Below are 20516 nucleotides of genomic sequence, written 5' to 3' on the forward strand. Positions count from 1 at the left end.
TGCTGGCACTGTCCATCCCCTCCCCGGCAGGTCTGCGAGCCTCAAATGTGACCGATAATGCTGCGCGGGGGCTGTGGGGGTGATACCGTACCCTTGTGGACCCGGGAAGGTCACTATCACCTCCAATGTCCGTTATGCCCCCCAAGGATACTAGTAGCCCAGAGTAGAAGGTGGGGAGCCCAGTTTAATCACTAATTGTGGTCCGCTGCTTCTGCCCACGTTTCTCTTGTTGAGGTGGCAATCTCGTCCCTGACTTGGCAGCGTTTTGTTATGAGTGAGAAGGTTTCTCACAGGCTTTGTGCCGCTGCGTTGGGTATGTCCGGGGGCATCAGGGGGTCTGGGCTAGCCCAATGCCCCATGTCCCCCACACGTAGGTGAGCCTGGGAAAGGTATCCACCGCAGGGGGGAGGGGGAAGGCAGGCCAGGTTGTTTGCTCACCTCTCAGCCCAGGGGCCTCCAGTTGGGTCTGCTTCGGCTTGTGCAGGAGACAGCACCTCTTCTCAGGTAGCCGCCGCCTCGTCCTAGGATGTGGCTGCGTATAGTGCTCTCCTTCTACGTGTGGGAATCACAGCCGCTGGGGGATTCAGCCTGTTCAGAGCTCCGCGCAACCCTCAGTCGCCAATTCTGCTCGACACCTCCCTCGCCTGTCATGATGCCTAGCCCCGGGGACCCAGACCAAGTCCAGCAACCCTGGAAGGAGGCATCAAGTTACCCCAACTAAGCCCAACAACCCCTGCTAGGGGCTATTTGGGTGCAGTCCTGGTGCCTGTGTCGCCAGGCTCATATGGAGCCATAGGCGCCAGGCTCATAGATTAAAACTTACCTGATGCAGACCATGCTGCAAACTTACCTGATGCAGACCATGCTGCAAGAGCTCCAAGCCAAAAGAGGTTTGGAAGGGACAATTTTACCTAGGGACTATTTTTGGAGGCTATTTAAACCACGCCCGAAGAGCAGCACACACTTTGCGTTATTCTGCATCCAGCAGCGTAACGCTCACCGTGCCTGCAAGTCTGCATCCAGTCTTCTGCCACGCCCGCCTCGAGTTTGGAGCTCCTAGAAAAAGGGAGAAATAAGGAGAAAAGGTTAAAACAAGAGCAATACCTTTGATCCTTATCTGAATTCCCGATTCATCGCGCCTTCCAGCTGGAAGAAAGACGTTATTTTATGCGCGTAGCCTCGCCTGCTGCAACGCCGCGCTGAACTCACCGGCCTTAGCAGCATCTTCACATTTCACCGCATCCTCCTGCATGTTCCCGCCGCACTCCGGCACCTATGGAGAAGACAAGAACAGCAAGGTGAGCCAAGGGAATACACAGAGGAATATCCCCCATAGACTTACCTGATTTTACCACCGGGGGTACTATTCTTCACGGATCGGCACAGCTTCCACTGCATCCTAGCCGAACCCCGGCCCCTAAGGGGAAACAAAAGGACAGCAGGGTGAAACAAGGGACTAACAAGGGGAACCCTCCTCACCACAAAAGACTTACCTGATTTTACAGCCGGAGGCATTATTCCCCGAGACTTCATACTTTCTCTCAGCGCCTGAATAAGGGAGAAAGCAACAGGTTACATATGGACATTACTTTATCGAACTGTGTTGGATAATAAAAATCCTTACCAGAACATTACCGGTTGCCGCGAGGAACTCTTCAGTAAGGTCAAGCTGCAACCTGCAAGGAATCGGACAAGAGTGAAAGTCAGGCATTTGAACTCTTACAAACTACATACTTACGGCGTCTTGCCGGGAATATCGGAGTCCGTATTGTCCTGGAACTCACCAATTCCTTCGAGCCAGTCAAGCAACTGGTTATCTATGCGCCCCTGCACTCCATGCAGGATGGAGAGCTCATCTTTTCAAATCATCAGGTGAGACTATAGGAGAGGACATCCAAGGTGATCAGTGGGGAGAACAACGGGTTGGAGGGGATTTACGCTCAACTCCACGGGTGGTTAATTCCCTTTCTCCACTTGCAGAAGAATATTCCTACGGGCCAAGCAAACCAAGCTAGGTGGGCCAGTCCGGTCCGTCATCTCAGCCCTACGTGTCACATTGGTGGAGATCGCAGCAGTCCAGTCCAGATCGACGCCTCTGTGGGAGCCAGGTGAGCAGCCAACATCGCCTGTCTCGGCAGCAGTCAGCAAAGCCGCTAGTCACCGTCGTTCATAGATGGTCCTGCCATGCTGATCAATGGGAGCCATCCCGCTCTTTCTTCCGGTGGCGGATACGCCAGTTTCAAAGCCGGCTGCCCCTCCGCCACAAGGTAGTTGGTCACTGGTGTCTGGCAAGCCGGGCCGGGCCCCCAAGCCAGGCGTCTCCAATGCAGTGTTCGCAAGTCGCTAGGGCGACGGGCCCTTGCCCGCCTTCACCAGCAGTTTCTTGCTGCGTCTTCCTCCAGCACGGCCCGGCCCAATCCAGCCACAGCCCTGGCTACAGTGGGGCCAATATCTCGCCCCACAGGTCACCGCAGTTCACCAGAGTTGGGCATCTCTTGCACACAAGTGTCCTCTATATTTCTCAGCAATTGTAGCGTAATCCGGTGGAAGGCACGGTCACCAGCTGCAGTAGTCGTCGGCCGTGTTACGGAGCTCCACGCTAAGCAGCCGATTTGGATGGCTGCCCAACAGCTTCCCCCCAGAGCAATGCTTTTTTACTGTTGGGATTTGATCTGTTAGACGTTATCACATAAGAAAACTGAGATCTCAAATTACCACTAAAGAATCAATGAGACCAAGGGTACTACCCCATCGACGCATTACTGCCAGTCATCCAAAGGACGAATCTCTTGAATAGTTGTAAAGAACCTGAACGGTTCTGTAAATTACTAATGAACTTGTAAACTAGACCATAAGACCAACAGATCGGTCAGGTGGTTAGACAATGCCATGACAAACAGGAGCCTGAACCACGCTAACACCCAGACTGGACAAAGAATATCAACAAGCCAGGTAAACTAGCAATTGAGCATTTCAGTGGCTTGTCAGCTGGAATACCCAAGGATCCTCCCACTTGTTCGTGGAAGGAAATGGAAAGTTGCAGACCTACAACATTGTCGGTCTTCAAGAAACATGGATTCAGTCCTTGCGGGCATGTGATGGGTATATCCCTTATTTAAATCCTGCACTTAGAGGAAAAATCGGCGTCCATCTTTAGGATTGCTCATTCTAGTAAAATCAACCAGAAACCTAGAAGTTCAAGAGTAGATGAACCCTAATCCTTTTACTCAAATCGTGGTGATCTTGAATACTTCAGCAAACAAGGAATCTCCAGAATTTCTGGCCATTTACAATCTGTACTGCAACCCTGCTGGGATTAACCACTCGCTACTTATCGAGACAAGTCTCATGACATTAGACTAGCTACAATTACGATATAAAGATCTTCAATTCATCTTATGTGGGGACTTTACCATCCATTTCTTTGATAACACCGGGTCCTTGACAGCCAACCACAGGCTGCCTAAGAAAGCCCAACTATGGATAAAGGAATTGCAAGCTTGTTCTAATTTTCTCATATATGGTCAACTTCCTGAAGATATTACCCCCCACACCCTCCACCCCCCATTCCGACCTGGCAGATGTGGAATTCACTTGCATACTTATATTACATCTTTGCTTCTATGAAACAGATTTCAGAATTTCACACCTTGAAAGTAGTCTTAACGCTGAAAAGCAACCATTGTCTACTGACTTTAGCCTGGAAACACGATCAAAGCGACCTGACCTTAAAACTGCCCACATTGCAATTGAACAATGGGCAAAACAGACTTTAAATCTGTGCTTCCGATGTACCAATCATGACGGCATAGTACCTAAATCATCCTAAAAGTAGCATTGGGAGACTAGAATATGATTGGATGCTGATACCTTATAAACCCTCCGATCCAACAACAGTGAAAACTCCTTACACTGCAGTTCACACTTACAATGCATAAGTGGTTGACCAGAGGAAATTATATTGAGTGGACATAAGAAAACTGAAGTCACTTCATCTAAAAGACCAGGTTACACTTATCCGGAAAAGAAAGCAGAAATATGAAAACTAGCTTCTAATGTCTAAGGCACATAAACTCCAACTAGATGCAGAGATGATACTGAAAACATTGGGTAATCGGAATACCTGTGAACTTTGGGCTTTATTGAATGTCAATCAAAGAATATCCCCATCTTTGGCTGCGGCAGTTCCTGAAGTAGAATGGGTTGCTCATTTATTCGCTCTATATGCTAAAAGAGCGAACAATAAAATTTCTCAGGAACTTAACATAACCACCAAATGCAACCTCAGTGGGGACCGAGATGACATCCTTACATTAATAAAACATCTTAACACATCACAAGCAACTGGGCCCGATAGCCTTTCCAATAGTTTGCTGAGGCTGCATGGGCAGACTTTTGTGTAGCCCTGTTCTCTACAATAATGGAAATCACTCAAATCCCTGTGTCTTGGAAAAATGCTGTCTTGATCTCTATCTTTCAACACAGTGACAGAGCTTTGCCTGCCAGCTATCGTCCTATTGCATTACTAGACCTGTTGGGGAAACTTTGCTTCAATACTCCTTCGCCAGCTATCCCTTTGGTCAAAGATGAGCGGCAGAATAGATCTATAGTAGACCGGCTTTGTTAAAGGAGCAAGCACGAATATCAATCCTATGCTACTCATCCTACTAAAGCTGGAAGAATGGAAAGCAAATAGGATCTACGCAGTGTTCATAGACCTCAGACAAGCCTTCGATAGCGTTTGGACGCAGAAGGCGCTGGCAGAAATTACAGGCATGGAATTGCCCTCAAGACCTTCTAGCGGCCATTCAGGGCCTATATACCCCCACGTGGATCCAGGTTAGACTCTCAAATCAAGGTGCTTTATCACAGAAGATCGAAACATGGAATGGCCTAAAGCAGGGGTGCCCCCTGGCAGCAATTCTCTTTAACCTGTATATTTCGGACCTGAACACTGCTCAAGAAAAGGCGAGAGCACACCTGCCATTTTAAATGGCACAGCAGTACCTTGCATGGTCTATGCAGATGACCTGGACCTGTTGGACAAAACACCAATTGGATTTCCACTGAGTTTAAACTCCTCGATCTCATATTTTAAGGAAAATGGCTTATCGGTTAACTCTGCATAGACCCAAACCTTATCTTTTGGCAACCTTCACAGCCGAGACAAAATGAAATTCGCCTTGCACCTAGGTTCCCCCAAGCTGTTGCAAGTCAAAACCATAAAATATTTAGGAGTCTAGATTAACTCATCTTTGAACATGCGTGGGGAGAAGCCTTGGAAACAAAGGTGTGCAATCTCTAGCACGACAAGCTCTGTTCCTACATAGAACATTTGGGAAATGTTCCTTGCGCTCTGTTCTTTTATTGGCAGAAAGTAATTCCGATTCTGTCATTTGGAGCAGAGGCTGCCTTGAATCTATTATGGAAGACATGGGATCATCTAGAAGTTGTCTTTTGGAGGAAAGGTCTCTCTACCCAAAGCGTTTCCAATCCACCGGATAAGGTTTGAACTTGCCATCCAATCAATCCACTCAATAATTCTGTGGAAGTCAATTGATCTCTATCGAAAAATACTTAATGAAGACAATGTTCTCCCGCTGGGCAATCGGAGATCGGCACCTTCTAAGCAACAAAACAAAATATTAAATCTCTGGAAGAACAGATGCTCAATGTGGTTAGAAGCCTTGGATTCTTCAGAAGAAATTTATTTCAACAAACCCCAAATCAGTCAAAAAGAAAATCTAATGGAATTATTGGATAGCGACGCAACAGACCAAAGTAAAAAACAAACTTTCAATTAACTGCCTGGCTGACTCTTGAGCATTAAATCAACTGCCTTTATACCTGTACAGATTCACATGCCCAAAATTCAGAGACTTATTTTTACGTCTAAGACTGAATCTTCATCTGACCAGGGAAGTATTTGCACACCGGAAACAACTAAATGGGCAGCCATATTTTTGTCAATTTTGTCTTGATCGGAATCAACGGGAAACGGTCCGTCACATCCTGATGGAATGTGATGCTCTGTGTCAGTTCAGACTTAAATATCGAGATGCTTTCCAATCCGAAGCTGTAACTCTCAATCCAGAAGACCGTTGGACCACTGTGATATTGGGCAGACAAAAATCATTTATTTTTATGTTTTTGCAATTTTGGGTAGAGCTAACTACCTTAAAGAACATCTGAGTGACAAGTGCACTATTCATGATGTGGAAATTCTTTTCTGTTTTTGCTGTTCTTTTGGCTTTCCTTTTCTTTGTTGTTTGTGCACGAAACCAGTGAATTGTGATGATGAAACTAAGTAAAAGGTTTGTAATAGACCAAAGTATTTATAAAAAAAAAAAGAAAAAGAGTTGGTATTCTGTTCTCTAGGGGGACTCCCTTAACAATATCCAACATCATTCAGGACCCTGGCAGTAGATTCCTCAGAGTTAAGGCTCTGTTATGGGTCACATGTTGAAGTTTTTCTCAATATATGTATCCACTGAAAAAACAGGGCATCTTCCTGTCGGTCCTCTTAGCCAGTGCTCTGGCTTTTGCAGAAGGGAAGGTAGTGATGGGGGGAGATTTCAACCTTGTTCCGGACCCAGACCTAGATAAAGGGACACCCACCCACACGTCTAGACTACAATAACGCTGAAATTTGTGAATATTGAATTTGAGGAGTGCTTGGAGTTTCTTTGGGCTCGCATGATGCAGGGTATTCATAAACCTCTCATTTTTGAGTTGGTTAGCTTCTGCAAGTATATAGAAAACGAACTGCTTAATTTTAATTAGTTTCTAGTTCCTACTTGAATAGGATTTCTTTTCTATTTTGTTTGATATGTAAATAGATGAAAACCGATTTTATTTGTCAACTAAAAGGAAATTACAAAATATGTAAAATGTGAATTCAATATGTAAAATGTGAATTCAACTTGTAAAAATTTTATGTTTTTTAAATTTCTTTATTTTTTTGTAAAGGTTCTACTTTGTAATTGAACCAAAAAAAACCTACAACAATGCTTTAGCAAACCTCCTTGTGGAAATGGGTCTTATTGATGTCTGGAAGCTTAGAAATGGCACCTGCAAAGATTACACCCTTTAAACATGGGAAAAGTGGATTTCTCATGGATAGATGCCTTATTGGTGACATCTTCACTGGTTCGCAGTATTCCAGAAGTTGGCATTTACTCTAGAAGAAGTAGAGCGAGCCATTAAGTTGCTTAAGGATAAAACACCAGGCCCAGTGGATTCACCTCCCAGTTTTATAAAATGTTTGCCTCTCTTGACCCCTCATCTAACAAAACTGTTTAATAAATTTCCAACAGGTTGAATCACCCTGTCGATGCAGGAATATTCGGTCCTAATTCTGAAGCCTAATAAAGACCTGAGCTTACCTGACTCGTATAGACCAGTTATGATGCTATGATCTATTCAGAAATACTTGCTACTCGCTTGATGGATGTATTCCCCGGCTTGATCCACACAGATGAAACTGGTTTTATTCTTGATAGAAGTGCACATGACAATATAAGAAAGATACTAAATATTTCAGACTTAGGCGGGCGGCCAGGACTGGAGTTGGGAATGGTCTGCTTCAAAGCCCATACGTCTTTTGACCAGATGGACTGGGGATATCTCTAAACCTTTTTCCAGACGCTAGGTTTTGATGCTGTTTTTAGGACATATCTCCTTGCTAACTATGTTGCCCCTAATACAAAGATTTGGGTTCATGGGGAAAGTGACACAATCTAATACGATTGCGAGTGGTACGATGCAGAGCTGTCTCCTATTCTGTTTGCAATGTGCATTGAGCCTTTTGCCAACTGAGCTAGGGACAATGTGAACATTTATTTATTTGAATTTATAAAGCGCCCAGCGGCACGGAGGTATCGTGGCGCTATTACAGCATATTCACTTGGTACAGGTTCATTTTCAGAGCAGTGATACAGATTTAGGACCGATATCTACATAGGCAGTAATACAGGTTAAATGCATTGTGGGAGTAGTTTAGTTAAACAGATTAGTTTTACTTCTGAAAACTGTGAGGGATTCTTCGTGTCGTTGGCTGGGCGGGAGTGCGTTGCAGGCTTTTCGGGCTAGTACTTCAAAATTAGAGCCTCCTGCTTTATAATATAAGGGGTATACCACTGATGAATGAGAAATATAAGCTTTCCCTTTACGAGGATGATGTCCTGGTCACCGTTAAGAAAACGGAACCGTCCGTTATGGTATTACTAGATGAACTGGGAGATTTGGCTCGGCCTCTGGATTTTTGGCTAACTACTAAGTCGCAGAGCTTGGCAATCTCGATCTCTCCTGAATCTGAACGATTGCTATCAAATGTGTCCAATTAACTGGTCACATGAAGCTATTGACTATCTGAGAGTTAAGACCATGTCTGCCCGTTGGAAACTTTGATCAGTTTAACTATCCTTTGTTCTTCTTTGGGAAGTAACTATCTCTCTGGAATGCTGGTATTCTCAGGAAATCTCTTGGCTAGGCCCAGTTACGGCAGTAAAAATGAACTCGGTACCTACACTTCGTTGCAGTTCCAGTACATACACCAGTTTGAAATGTTCATGCTCTACAGAACACAATATTCTCTTTTGTATGGAAAGGTAGAAGTTTCAATCTCTAAAAAACGTCCTGCTGAGTAGTCTGAGGGCAGTAGGTACTGGGTTCCAGATATTTACTGACTTTTAAATGTGTTTAAATGGGGTCTAATGGCCTGTCGCCCTAGAAGGCTACCTGTAGAGCAGGATTTATCACGGATTGCCCTAGCACATCTCCCGTTTATTAACACTGAGCGATATCCACAGGATGTGTTTTATTTTTTATTTTTTTAACGTTTTATTTATTTGCATTTCTTAAACATAAACATTGGGACCTTCAACATTGTCCCTTTCCCGTCCCTCCTTCCACCTCGTCCCCCCCCCCCCCACCGGAAGTTGCGCTTTTTTAAGTCTTATTGTAGACCCTTAGAGATCTTGTCTCATCAATTAAACATGTCCAGAATTTGTATTCAGTGGGGGCACCATTGTAGCATACAGTAACTTTGAAGATATTCTATTGCCGTTCCCCAGTCCGATATGAAGTTTTGACGGGCCCCCTGAATGTTATATGTACTGCGCTCCATCGCTATAATTACTCATACCCTTTGGAGCCATTGCAGATTGGTTGGTTGGTGCCTTCTGTTTCCATTTTTGGGCTATTGCTAGCCATGCGGCTGAGAGGAGACCCATGAAGTTTCTCTTCTGTGTTTTTGACATTGTCCTCTCCTTGGGATCCCATATACCGCACATCCATACCTCTTCTCCCAGATGTTCTGTACCTTTAAACATTTCATGCATTTTGGCCTTTACCTCTGTCCAAAAGTTTTGTAGTTTGGGGCAGTCCCACCATATATGTGTCTTGTTACCCTCCGCATTACAGCCCCTCCAGCATTTGTTTTGTGCGTTTTTATACATACTATGTATCCTTTCCGGGGTATAGTGCCATTGAATCATCATTTTTGTCCATGCTTCTCTTGTTTGGATTGCCCTCGTCCATTTTGGGATTATTTGCCACATAAATGTCCACTGTTCTCTCATGATTTCTCTTCCTAGTGCAGTTTCCCATCTCTTCATATATTGCCATTTGGTTTCTTCTAATTAGGCAATTAGGAATTTGTACTTGGTTGAGACACATTTTTTTGATCTTGGTTGTGTCATGACGTATGATTCGAATGGGGTCAAGGCTCTGGTTGCTGCTTGTTATTCTTGGGGTGGATAGCCAGTGATGGAGTTGTTCGTATTTAAATCTGTCCTTTTCTGTGAGGCCCAGGAGTTCGCGGCATTCTATGGATGTTCTAATACGTTGGTCTTCGTACATGTCCGCTACCTTTGTGCAATCCGCATCTTTCCATTTCTGGAATGCTCCTCTCTCCGTGCCCGGTTGTAATTCTGGGTTCTCGATTGATGGCATGAAGGGGGCCGGGTCTTTTGTTAGTGTTTCTTTTTTGGTTGCGTTATTCCATACTTCCAAGTTGGCGCTCATGATTTCGCTTAGGCGAACGTTCGGGTGTCTATGTTCCCGGGTGTCTATGTTCCTGGCTTAGCCAGAGTGTATGCTGCAAGTTTGTCCTTGCCACTGCCCTGTCCTGTGTTTCCTATAATTTCACTGACGGATTTGGGATCCATTCCTTTAATACCCAGAGTTGGGGCGCCTCATAATATTTCCGGAAATAAGGGAGTGCCATGCCTCCCATTGATTTTTGCGTCATGAGCACTAGGTTGGAAAGTCTGTGTTTTGTTTTGTCAGATGTATTTAGATATCATTTTGGTGAGTGATTTAAAGAATATAGATGGGATCCGAATGGGGAGCGCCTGGAAATAGTATAGAAGTCTGGGTGGGATTGTCATTTTGATGACCGTTATTCTGCCCCACCATGTGATTGAAAGTGGGTTCCACTTTTCCAGGTCTTTTCTCACCTGCTCTAGAGGTTTTGGTTAATTCCCTGCATATAGTCCTTTGATGATGTTGGTCAAGGTGACGCCGAGGTATTTTACCCCTCTTCCTCTACCCTCAGTTGTAGTTCCTCCGCCCTCTTGTGGATTTCTTTTTTGTCTCCTGCCAGGACCATCGCCATTGACTTTTGCCTATTTATCTTCAATCCTGATATGGATCTAAATTTATCTATTTCTTGTATGAGGAGGGGGGTAGTGTTTTCTCCGGGTCCGCTAGGCTCATTATCATGTCGTCCGCATATGCCGCCGTTTTATGTGTTATTCCTCCCATATCTATACCTTTGATGTTGGGTGCTTCTCTAATCTTCGTTAGCAGTGGCTCCAGGAAGATTTCGTATAGGAGCGGTGAGAGGGGGCACCCCTGTTTTGTGCCTCTTTCAATTCTGAACATGTCTGATAGCTCTCCATTCACCGCAATTCTGGCCGTGGGTGTCTTATAGTTGGCGCGTATCATGTTGATGAATGTTTCCCTTATGCCAGTTTTCCCCATGGTGCCAAACATTAGTGATCATTCCACTCAGTCAAATGCTTTTTCAGCATCTAGTGCTAGAAGTGCTGCTGGTATATTGGTAATTCCCACCTTTTCAATCAGATGGGTAATTCGTCTTATGTTGTCATGTGGTGTTCTGTTTGTAATGAATCCAGATTGTTCCTGGTGTATTAGCTTGGGGAGTAGCGGTGTAAGTCTGTTGGCTAATATTTTTGTATACAGTTTGGCGTCTAAATTCATTAATGCTATGGGGCGGTATGAACTTAGGCTCTCCGGGTCTTTACCTTTCTTATGGAAGACTAATCGCTTTGCTTCGTTCATTGAGTTAGTAATGTTCGCTGTGTCTTTAAATGAATTGTAGAGGTCTTTTAGTATAGGCGCTAGGGATCCTATGTATGTTTTATAGAATGCGGCCGTGTAGCCGTCCGGTCCCGGGGCTTTGTTTTTCAGAAGTTCTCCGATTGCTCTTGTTACCTCCTCCGTTGTTATTGGCTCATCTAATTGTTGTTTCTTTGGTAGAAGTCTCTGAATATTTCCTTAATGTCCTTCGATTGTGTTTTCATCTGATAGCATTTGCCCCTCAGTGCCTTTAATGTCTGACTTTGTTTCCCTTTTATTTGTCCTGCCAGGAGTTTGTCCGCTTTATTTGCTTTCATTGCATACCAGTGTTTCATATGAATCAGTTGATTCTCTGCTCTTTTGGTTCGGATGGCTTCTAGTTGACCCTGCACATGTCTGTAGGCTCTCTTAAGTTTTATGGAGTGATTGTTAGACATTTCTTCTCTGATCTTTGTCAGGTTATTTTCTACTTAATTTTCCCATTTTCTGGATTGTCTATCCTTCTGGGCTTTAAGCACAATTATCTGTCCCCGTAGTACTGGCTTGAAGGCTTCCCATATCCTGGTTTTTGTCATTTCCGGCGTGTCGTTGTGATCAAAGTATTTCCGCTATCTGGTCTCTGAGTGTTTGAGTGTTTCTCGCATGACTGGATTTGTATGATTTCTCTTGGTAGTGTCCATCGTCATAAGTTGGATTGTTTGCGGAGCGTGGGAAGTGTCATCCATAGGGGGGCGTGATCTGATAGCGAAATGGAGCCCACTTCTGCCTCTTGGATCTCTCCGAGCAGACTCCCTGAAACCCATATGTAGTCTATTCTGGAGCTTGTGCCGTGTACATGAGAATGATATGTATATCCCAGGGTCGGTCCCCCGATTCTCTGCCATACATCTTCTAGCGCCAGTTTTTGCATGATGATCTTTAAGGATTGTGTCTGGGTCCCTTGTTGTGTGTGCTTGGGGTTTGATCGGTCTTCCCTGGGGTTCCACGCCAGGTTGAAGTCTCCAGCTAATATCACATCCTCTTTGGTGAAGTTTTCTAGTTCGTTAATAGTGTCCTTTATGAATCCGTCCTGGCCTGTGTTTGGGGCGTAAATGCGAGTGTCAGTAGGCAGTTCTCGATCCGAATTTTCGTGAATAGATACCTTCCTTGTTTGTCTGTTAATGTTTCACAAATTTGCACATTTTTCTTCTCCCTATCGTTGGCTTGTAGTATTTGGTTAAATCCCCTCAAGTGGAGTTTCTCCTTTCCCTTTTTCTTTATGTGCGTTTCCTGAAGCATTATTATATCGTCTTTTTCCTTTTGTAGGAGGTGTTCCACTTTTTTTCTTTTGACTGGGGAGTTTAGTCCCTTAACATTATATGTTAAAATTTTCAGCCCCATCCTGTCCTGTGTGACTCATTTCTTCCTTGTCTCTTTCGGGTATCTTTGCTGTGTTGGTCGTGGATGCCGGTGTTTGTCCCCTCTAACCCCCGCCTCCCCAAAACTTCCCTGAGGAGGGCCCTCGGCCCTATGATCGCTAGGGCGTATTGCCCTTCGCGCCATGCCCTCTAAACTCAGGTATAACTTGGTCGTGGGGAGTCCTAAACCCCACTTATCGGTCTCTGGAGTCCTTGGATGGATCCCAGCTCTCTACGTCTCTTTATGTTGCCAATGGTCTCTACTTGGTCTCTAAGCTTTTGCTTCATATTTGGTGGTTTCTTTCATATTTTACTCCTCTCCTCGTGGCAGGTGTTTATTTGGTGTCCTGATTTCTGGAGGGGTGTTTCTCTTTGTTGTTTGTTTGCCATCCTCTCGGGGCTCCTCTGTCCTAGTGTTGCTCCTCTTGTGCGGGCATTTCCCCCAGTTTCTTCCTGTATGTTCATGATTCGCATACCTTCCTCGCACGTGGTGACCCTCTGTTGGTTGCCCTCGCATGTGAATAGGAGGCCGAATGGGAACTTCATTTATATCCGATTTGTCTTGCTATTAGTTCTTTTGTGATTGGTGCCATTGCTCTGTTTCTGGAGTGTCATTTGTGCCAGGTCCTGGAATAAGTGTATATTTACTCCATTCATCCTTCTCTGTTCCATCGTCCTTGCTTTCCGTAGTATCTGCTCCTTCTGTGTGCACGACGTCATTGCGACTAGGACGTCCCATGGGCGTGTTCCTGGTTCTCCGGAGCGCTGAGGACCCACTCTGTGGACTCTGTCAATGTGTATCTCTGTTTCATCTTCTTCCTCCACTATATCTCTGAACACTTGTTGTACTGCGATTTTGAGGTCTTTGTCTTCGATTCGACCATATTGTTAATTCTTATATTTGATCTGTGGGACCTGTTTTCTAGGTCCTTGCATTGTATCTCTAGGTTGTGAGATATTCTGGCCAAGCGTTCTTCGATTTCTGTGTATTGTTGCTCTTCTTTGTCCATGTTCTGGACTGTTCTCTAGAGTGTCGGTCCTCTCTTCCAGTTTCCCTACGTCCCCTTTCAGTTCTTGTACGGCTTGTTTCATTTCCCCCTTCATTGATTAGAATTGTGTGTGCATGGAGGCCATAAATTGTTCTTGGAACTCCTTAAACCAATCTCTCATATCTTCTTTGGTTGTCATGTCGGTTCTTTCTTTCTCTACTCGTGTGTTCACTTCCTTGTCCTTTTGGGTTATGGTTTTTGGGGTCCCTTGTTTGTCTGCGCCCCACAGTTGTCAGATTCTGGTCCTGTTTCCCTTTTGTGGTACTTGCCTGTGACTGCCTGCTCCTGGATTTGGACATGTGTGCTGTCCCGGCCCTGCACGTGGCTTGTGTGTTGTTTTATTGTCTGCGTTCCCTTTGTTCTTTGGGGGGTCCCGTATGTTGTGGTAGTTGTTGTGCTCTCCTCCTCCACTTTGCGCGACTCTTTATGCCTTCTCTGGTTTTCAGATTTGTTCTGTTGGGGGGGGGGGGGAGTGTATCCGGTTTGTTCTGTGCCTTCTGCTTTATATTACCCTTTTTATTGTGGCTGGCGTGGTATTCCTCTCTGCCCCCCCACCCCCCCTTTGCCTGTTTCTTTTTGTTCACCCTGGTTCTCCTCTATCTTCTTCCTGGGTGGGGGCGTCCGGGGGGGCCTTCGGTGGTGTTGTTTCCCCTCTCCTATGGCCTTGGGTCTCTTTTGGTGGGTCTGGGAGGTTGACTCCTCCTGTGGTGTCTCTGGGGCCCACTCGGAAGCTATGTCTCTTATTTTTCTTTCTTGGGAGGTGTCCCAGGGAGCTCCTGTGCTGTTAGTTGTTGGGTTCCTTCTGTTGTCCCCTTATGGTTTTCTGGTGGGTCCGAGATGCTGTCTTCCTTTGTAGCCCCAGGGGTCCTGTGTAGTGTGGTGTGTGGGCTCTTGGCGTGCGTGTTTCCCCATTGGGGAGCCCATTTACGTGCCTCCTCACCTCTGGTTTGTAGGTCGAGAGTTGGCCCTCTCGAATGTGTCACCTCCGCTGGGCCAGCTGTTCGTTTGCCCCATTGGGTTCTTGGTCCGCTTGCTGTGTGTGATACGCGGGCCTGATTTTGGCCGGTATTGCTGGGGGGAGTGGAGGGTTAGATTCCCCCCACGTGCCACTCGTCCTCTTTTTCAGCCGTCTTAGTCTCCGGTCCGCTCTATGCCCGTCCGTCCTGGTGGAGGGGACCCGATGTCTGGGCTGCTCTTTCCCCCGCCTAGGGTCGCTCCATGGATGTGGGCCTCCCGCCCGTGGCCGGTGTGTGCCTACTCTCGGGTGCACTCCGGTCCCGCCTCCGCACCTCCCTGTCTTGCGGCACTCCTTGGGTAATTCGCCCTGATGTGTCCGCGGCTCGTTTCATGTTGGCAGGAGTGGTGTGCACTGGCCGGCTGTCAGTGGCTTGGGCGGGCCCCCCTCGATGGCGCCGGAGCAATCCGCCTCGCCGGCTGCTGGTGCGTATGTTTCCCACCTGCGCTTTTCTCCTTTTTTAATTCGTGGATGTTCCACCTTGTTTCCGATTTCTTTTAGGGCCTCAGCAGCATTATTTTCAGGCTTTATAGTTACGGACCCGAACTGGGAGACAGAGCACCGCTCACGCACATCTTCCCTGCTCGGCGGCCATCTTGGAATCCCAGGATGCCCCTCTTTTAACAAGGACCTTGGTTTCTCGCGCAAGGCAATTGGGAGACGGAGGTTGCTCAGGAACTGGATCCACTATCCCCAGTTTTGGTAACCCGATTCTCACTGGGGGTTCAAAAAAGTGGTTTTGAATATTGGGCAAGGGATGGGCTGAAAGAATTAAGGCAATTGTACTGCAAGAGGCCCACAGACGTTTGCAGATTGCATACAATATTTTGCCTTGACGAATCTGAGGTTCAGAAAGTCACAGCTGCGTCACTAGGCCTCCAACACAAAGGTAAAGAATAGAGCGACTAGAGCATTATCTGCCCTAAAACTCACTCACTTGGTGGGCTTGACCAAGACGAAAGTGTCTACGGTCTCCAAGCTCTTAGATTGTTTTGACCCTCAAGAACAAATGCCATACATGCTGAAGTGGGAACAAGATCCTGGGTACCCATTCCGGGGAGTAATCGCATCTGGGCTAGGAATCGTTGAATTTCCTGGTGCACCACAGACGAAGGAAGTCACTAAAAGGATGCCATTGGTGGTACCTTCCTCCAGTAAAGCTCCACTAAGTGATTCAGGGATACCCCATCTATGCTGGATAGATTGTTGAGTTTGGAGTGTACCTACATAAGTGGTGGTCATGTTCTAGAGCAAAATATTTTTGGAAAGAGGCTCTTTCCTATATCAAAGCAATCACAGAACTTTCTGCTGGATCCGCTTATAATTCTCTTGTGAGCTACAGGGGATGGAATCTATCCAGTGGTGGTAGGGGTGCGGCTCTGGTATCACACCTTTCGCTTGCAGCTAAAATCACCTTAATGTGCAACTGGAAAACGCTGGAAGGGACAAATCTACAAATGTGGTGGGCTAAAATTTGGGAGATCCTGGGGCAGAAAAAAAATCACTGCTCCCTCACTGGACATGCACGATACATTTGTGGGGACCTGGCTCCCGTTTATCACCCATGATAATAACACACTCCCTATTATGTATACGCCTACTATATACAAGTGCTTGGCTTTACTGTGAATGGTAGGGTTGCGTGGATGTTTTGGAGTACCGATATTGGGTCTGGGTTAGGGGTGGGGGGGGAGCCAGATACTGGGTTGTCAGAGTGGGGGTTGTGATTAGAGGAATTAACAATTACTCAGCCAAATGATATTTTGCTTTATGTTGAAGTCCATTATCTGTCTGCCTTGTAGTAATAAAGTTGTTCAAGAAAAAGTTGCATTTGCAAGCAGTGCAAGAAATTGTAAAGAAACGTCTAGGCCAGGCACAGGGACAACAGGCTGCCTATAATAGATGGGCAGTCACCCGCACCTTCTCCGTTGGATAGTCCGTATTTGTAGTCTTACTCACCCCAGAAAATAAAATGATTTCACAATGGTACGTGCCCTATAAAGTCCTGGAACAGAAATGTCCTCTAAACTCCCGTAGCACAACCAGACTGGCGTCAGAAAACACAGGTCTGTCACATAAACTTGCTTAAGGAGTGGGAAATGGACCCTAGTGAGTACTACTGTTACTATGGCAGCCCTCTAAGGAAAATACCTTGATCTTTACAGAACTGTCACCCTCCCAACAGGCCAACGTTCAAGATTTGTTAGACCAGTTTCCTGAGGTATTCTCAGACTAACATTGAACAGTTAATAATGTCTTTAATTTTATTAGGACACCGACCGGGAAAACTATAAATCCATAAGGCCGAAAAAAAGTGACAGAACAGGAAATAAACGACCTGCTTAGGGCAGACATAATCGAACCTTAAAGTCCCTTTTGTTCCCCTATATTCTTAGTTAAACCTGATAAATCTTGGGGTTTTTGCATTGACTTCAGGAAACTAAACTCAATATCATTATTCGATTATCCAATGCCAAGAATTGATGTACTTATTGAGAAATTGGGTTCAGCTAAATATATATCGACTTTAGATCGGAGTAAAGGGTACTGGCAGGTACATCTGAATCCTGATGATTGAGAGAAAACAGCTTTTTCAACCCCACAGGGTCTGTTTCAATTCAAGGTTTAGACTTTTGGCCGCCACTGAGCCCCATCCATATTCCAACAGCTAATTAACAGAATATTAAAACTGTATTCTTCCTTCTGTGGGGCTTACTTAGACGATATTGTGGTCCATATTGGTAGTTGGCCGTAATATCTTCACCACCTATTTGAAATCACCCGGTGGCTGTGAAAAGCCAAACTCTGATCCAACCCATGGTAATGCCGTCTAGGCCAGTCCACAGTAAAATACCCAGGCTTCTTTGTTGGCAACAGCCCCATTTAACCACAAACTGAAAAGGTGAAGGCAGTCATAAAAACACCTACCCCAAAGATGAAGAGAGAACAAGTTACTGTTGAAGATTCATCCCTAACTATTCAAGTACCGCCGCCAACCTAACCGACAAGTTGAAAAATGCACAACCACAGATGGGCGTTTCAAGCAGCCTCAAGAACATCCTTTGCAGCGAGCCTGTCCTAAAGATACCGGACTATAACAAAGAGTTCTTACTTCAAACTGCTTCTTGGGTTGGACTAGGAGCGGTTCTCTCTCGAATACGAGGGAATCGAACACCCTACATTGTACAAAAGGCAGAAATATGTTCCCAGGGAACAGCCCTATGCTAATGTCGAAGTGGAAGCCTTAACCATCAAATGGGCTGTTACCCACTTACGATATTATTTTACTGGCAGAAATGTGGGTAAATCAGACCATTTTCCCCTGTCCTGGATGAGTTTGCGGAAAGACACCAATGCAAGAGTAATGAGGTGGTTCCTGGACCTGCAACATTTGTTTTTCATTTGAACACTGGAAAGGGGAAGAACAGGGGAACGTCTATTCCCTGAGCCGCTTTCCCATCAGTCCGGAAAGGGAAGCCACATAGATGAGCGGGAAGAGTATATGATGAATAAAGGGAATGTGTCCCTTCTCCGCAAAGGGGGGATTCCCCCCCACCCCCCATAGAGGCTAGGTAGGTGAGCCTGCTCTGAGATAACCTCCCTAGGGGTAGAGGCAAGTGGGACTTCACTGGGGGAGACTCCCCCTTTGGGGTACTTGAACTCCTATTCCTGTGAGGAAATCTCTCAAGCTGGATGTATCATGGCCTAAATGGGATGTTTAAAATTTTCAGAAAACATGAATTGCCAAGACTGGGACGAAGAAGCTCCTAAAGGATACCATTCTCATTAGAAGTTATATCTAACTTTAAATCCCAACGTCCATGCCACTGAGATGAGTATATCAGAAAACCTGAAGGTTGACTATTGGGACAAATAAACTCCTAAGGGATACCGTTATCTTATAAGAAGAGATCCTGTCTCTTTAAATCAGAACACCCACGCTACTGAGATGAGTATATTAAAGATTTTACATTCAGAGAGGGATGCAGGAGAAGAGAGAGATTGCATACGCATGCCACAGGAGCCGCCCAAGCTGTGTAGCAACAGGCGATGATGAGAACCAGGAAGCCTGCGAGTTTCAAACTCGCTTGCAATTGCTACATGGGATGCCAGAGTTGCGGCGGACCCGAAAACGGAGACCACTGGGCAGAAGCCCAACCGAAGGTGGTCACAAGATTCCACCGGTAACAGAAGATCACCTTCTGTCCAGATGTTCAGTCAAGGACCAAAACATCGTGAGAAGACATGAAAGAGTGAATAGGAGGGCGCCATATAGGAAACGATACCGGCACTCTGAGTAGGAAGTGATTCCCCGAGAGAGAAGCCTTCCGAAAAAAGTTCCTGTTACAGAATTAAGGTCACTGTGGAGAACGCGAAGTACTACATCATATCACACAGCTAACTCATCACAGTAGAAGTTATGAAACAGTCAAATTTGAAGTCCAGTATATGAAAAGGTTGGTGAAAAGCTGGGCAATAAGAGAGAACCAGTGGTGGAAAATACCCTAGGAAAGGGGGAAACTAACTTGCAATCCTGAAAAAGAACAATACATTGCTAAAGAGAAAGAAAGAAGGGGCCATGAGCCTACACATACAAGCAAGGTCCAAACCAAAGGATCCAAGAAAAGTGGAACTGTTATAACCTATGAGTGAAAACAAATCAAGATTATGTTCCCTCAAAAGGGCAAGTATATGCTGAAAAGAGACAGCCAAAAGGGATTCTAAGTGAAGAGAGAAAACTCAACATTACCCTTGGAACTAAAGAAACGTATACAAGAAGTAACAGGAGACTATTTGCGGATTGTCTATTAAAGACTGGTACTAGAAAGTACCCTTAGGAGAAGGGAGTCATTCTCCTAACTTAAGATAGTTTTCTTAGTGATGGGGTCAGTTATGGTAGTTTTGAACAGTGGACTTATTTTGTTGGAACCTCACGACTGACAAACGAACACCTTAGTAACACAGATAGTGGACCACCCATAGTCCTAGAGAACGTTAGGCCTCATCTCATTACTTTAATACAAGATTGTAGATCATGTCCTCTGAGAGTCTGTGTCCTTCCTCTGACTTTCCACAGTAACTGGACTGGAGTTGACTAGCCCTTTAGTGTGTAGCCTTCAGACCATCCTCATTACCATTTCAGGCCTTTGTGACTTTTTGTGAAGAGCTGTTCCTATATCAATTTGTCCCCCCAAAACCGATTTTAGGCATTGTACTTATGACCCTCTGACTAGGGCTTCGATTACACAGATAAGTGGGATTCTAAGGGAGCAGGTGAGCCAACCATTAAGCAAGAGATGGACTTTCAGGATGTCTTAACCACTAAAAACACTTGTGTGGCATCTCTTCTTTTAGTGGAAGGGAGAGGATACTGGTTTCTGCCCAAAACAAAAGCATTAAACCTAAATTAGATGGTGATGACAGCCATAATGAGAGCAGTATCTGGTCTTCTCTCTTTATCTTCCATGCTTGTTCTCCAGTCTAGCAGTTACTCAAGCAAAGAAGGTAGGTGTTTCCCAAATTCAGAGTTCAGCGTGTATATTTTGGGATGAGTTCTCTATGCCTTATACAATACTAAGGTACATGATGCTGTAATATCTTTCAGCTGAATTGTGAGCCTATGTACATTCCATCTCACTAAAGTCCTTTGTTTACTTTTTGTCCCTACAGGAGTACCATAATCAGTTTTTAATGTTGTCAAGTTTGCATCCTTAATGTTTGTGCCTTTTT

The 20516-nt window shown here is 45.3% G+C and overlaps 1 protein-coding gene across 2 annotated transcripts in view; it reads left to right on the forward strand.

Moving 5' to 3' along the window:
• The window catches only part of XRN1 (5'-3' exoribonuclease 1), a 2611979-nt gene that overhangs the window by 431320 nt on the left and 2160143 nt on the right, over positions 1–20516 (forward strand). The window lies entirely within an intron of this gene.

The sequence above is a fragment of the Ambystoma mexicanum genome, chromosome 10 (assembly GCF_040938575.1).
Source record: "Ambystoma mexicanum isolate Mex_15411 chromosome 10, UKY_AmexF1_1, whole genome shotgun sequence".
Taxonomy (NCBI): domain Eukaryota; kingdom Metazoa; phylum Chordata; class Amphibia; order Caudata; family Ambystomatidae; genus Ambystoma; species Ambystoma mexicanum.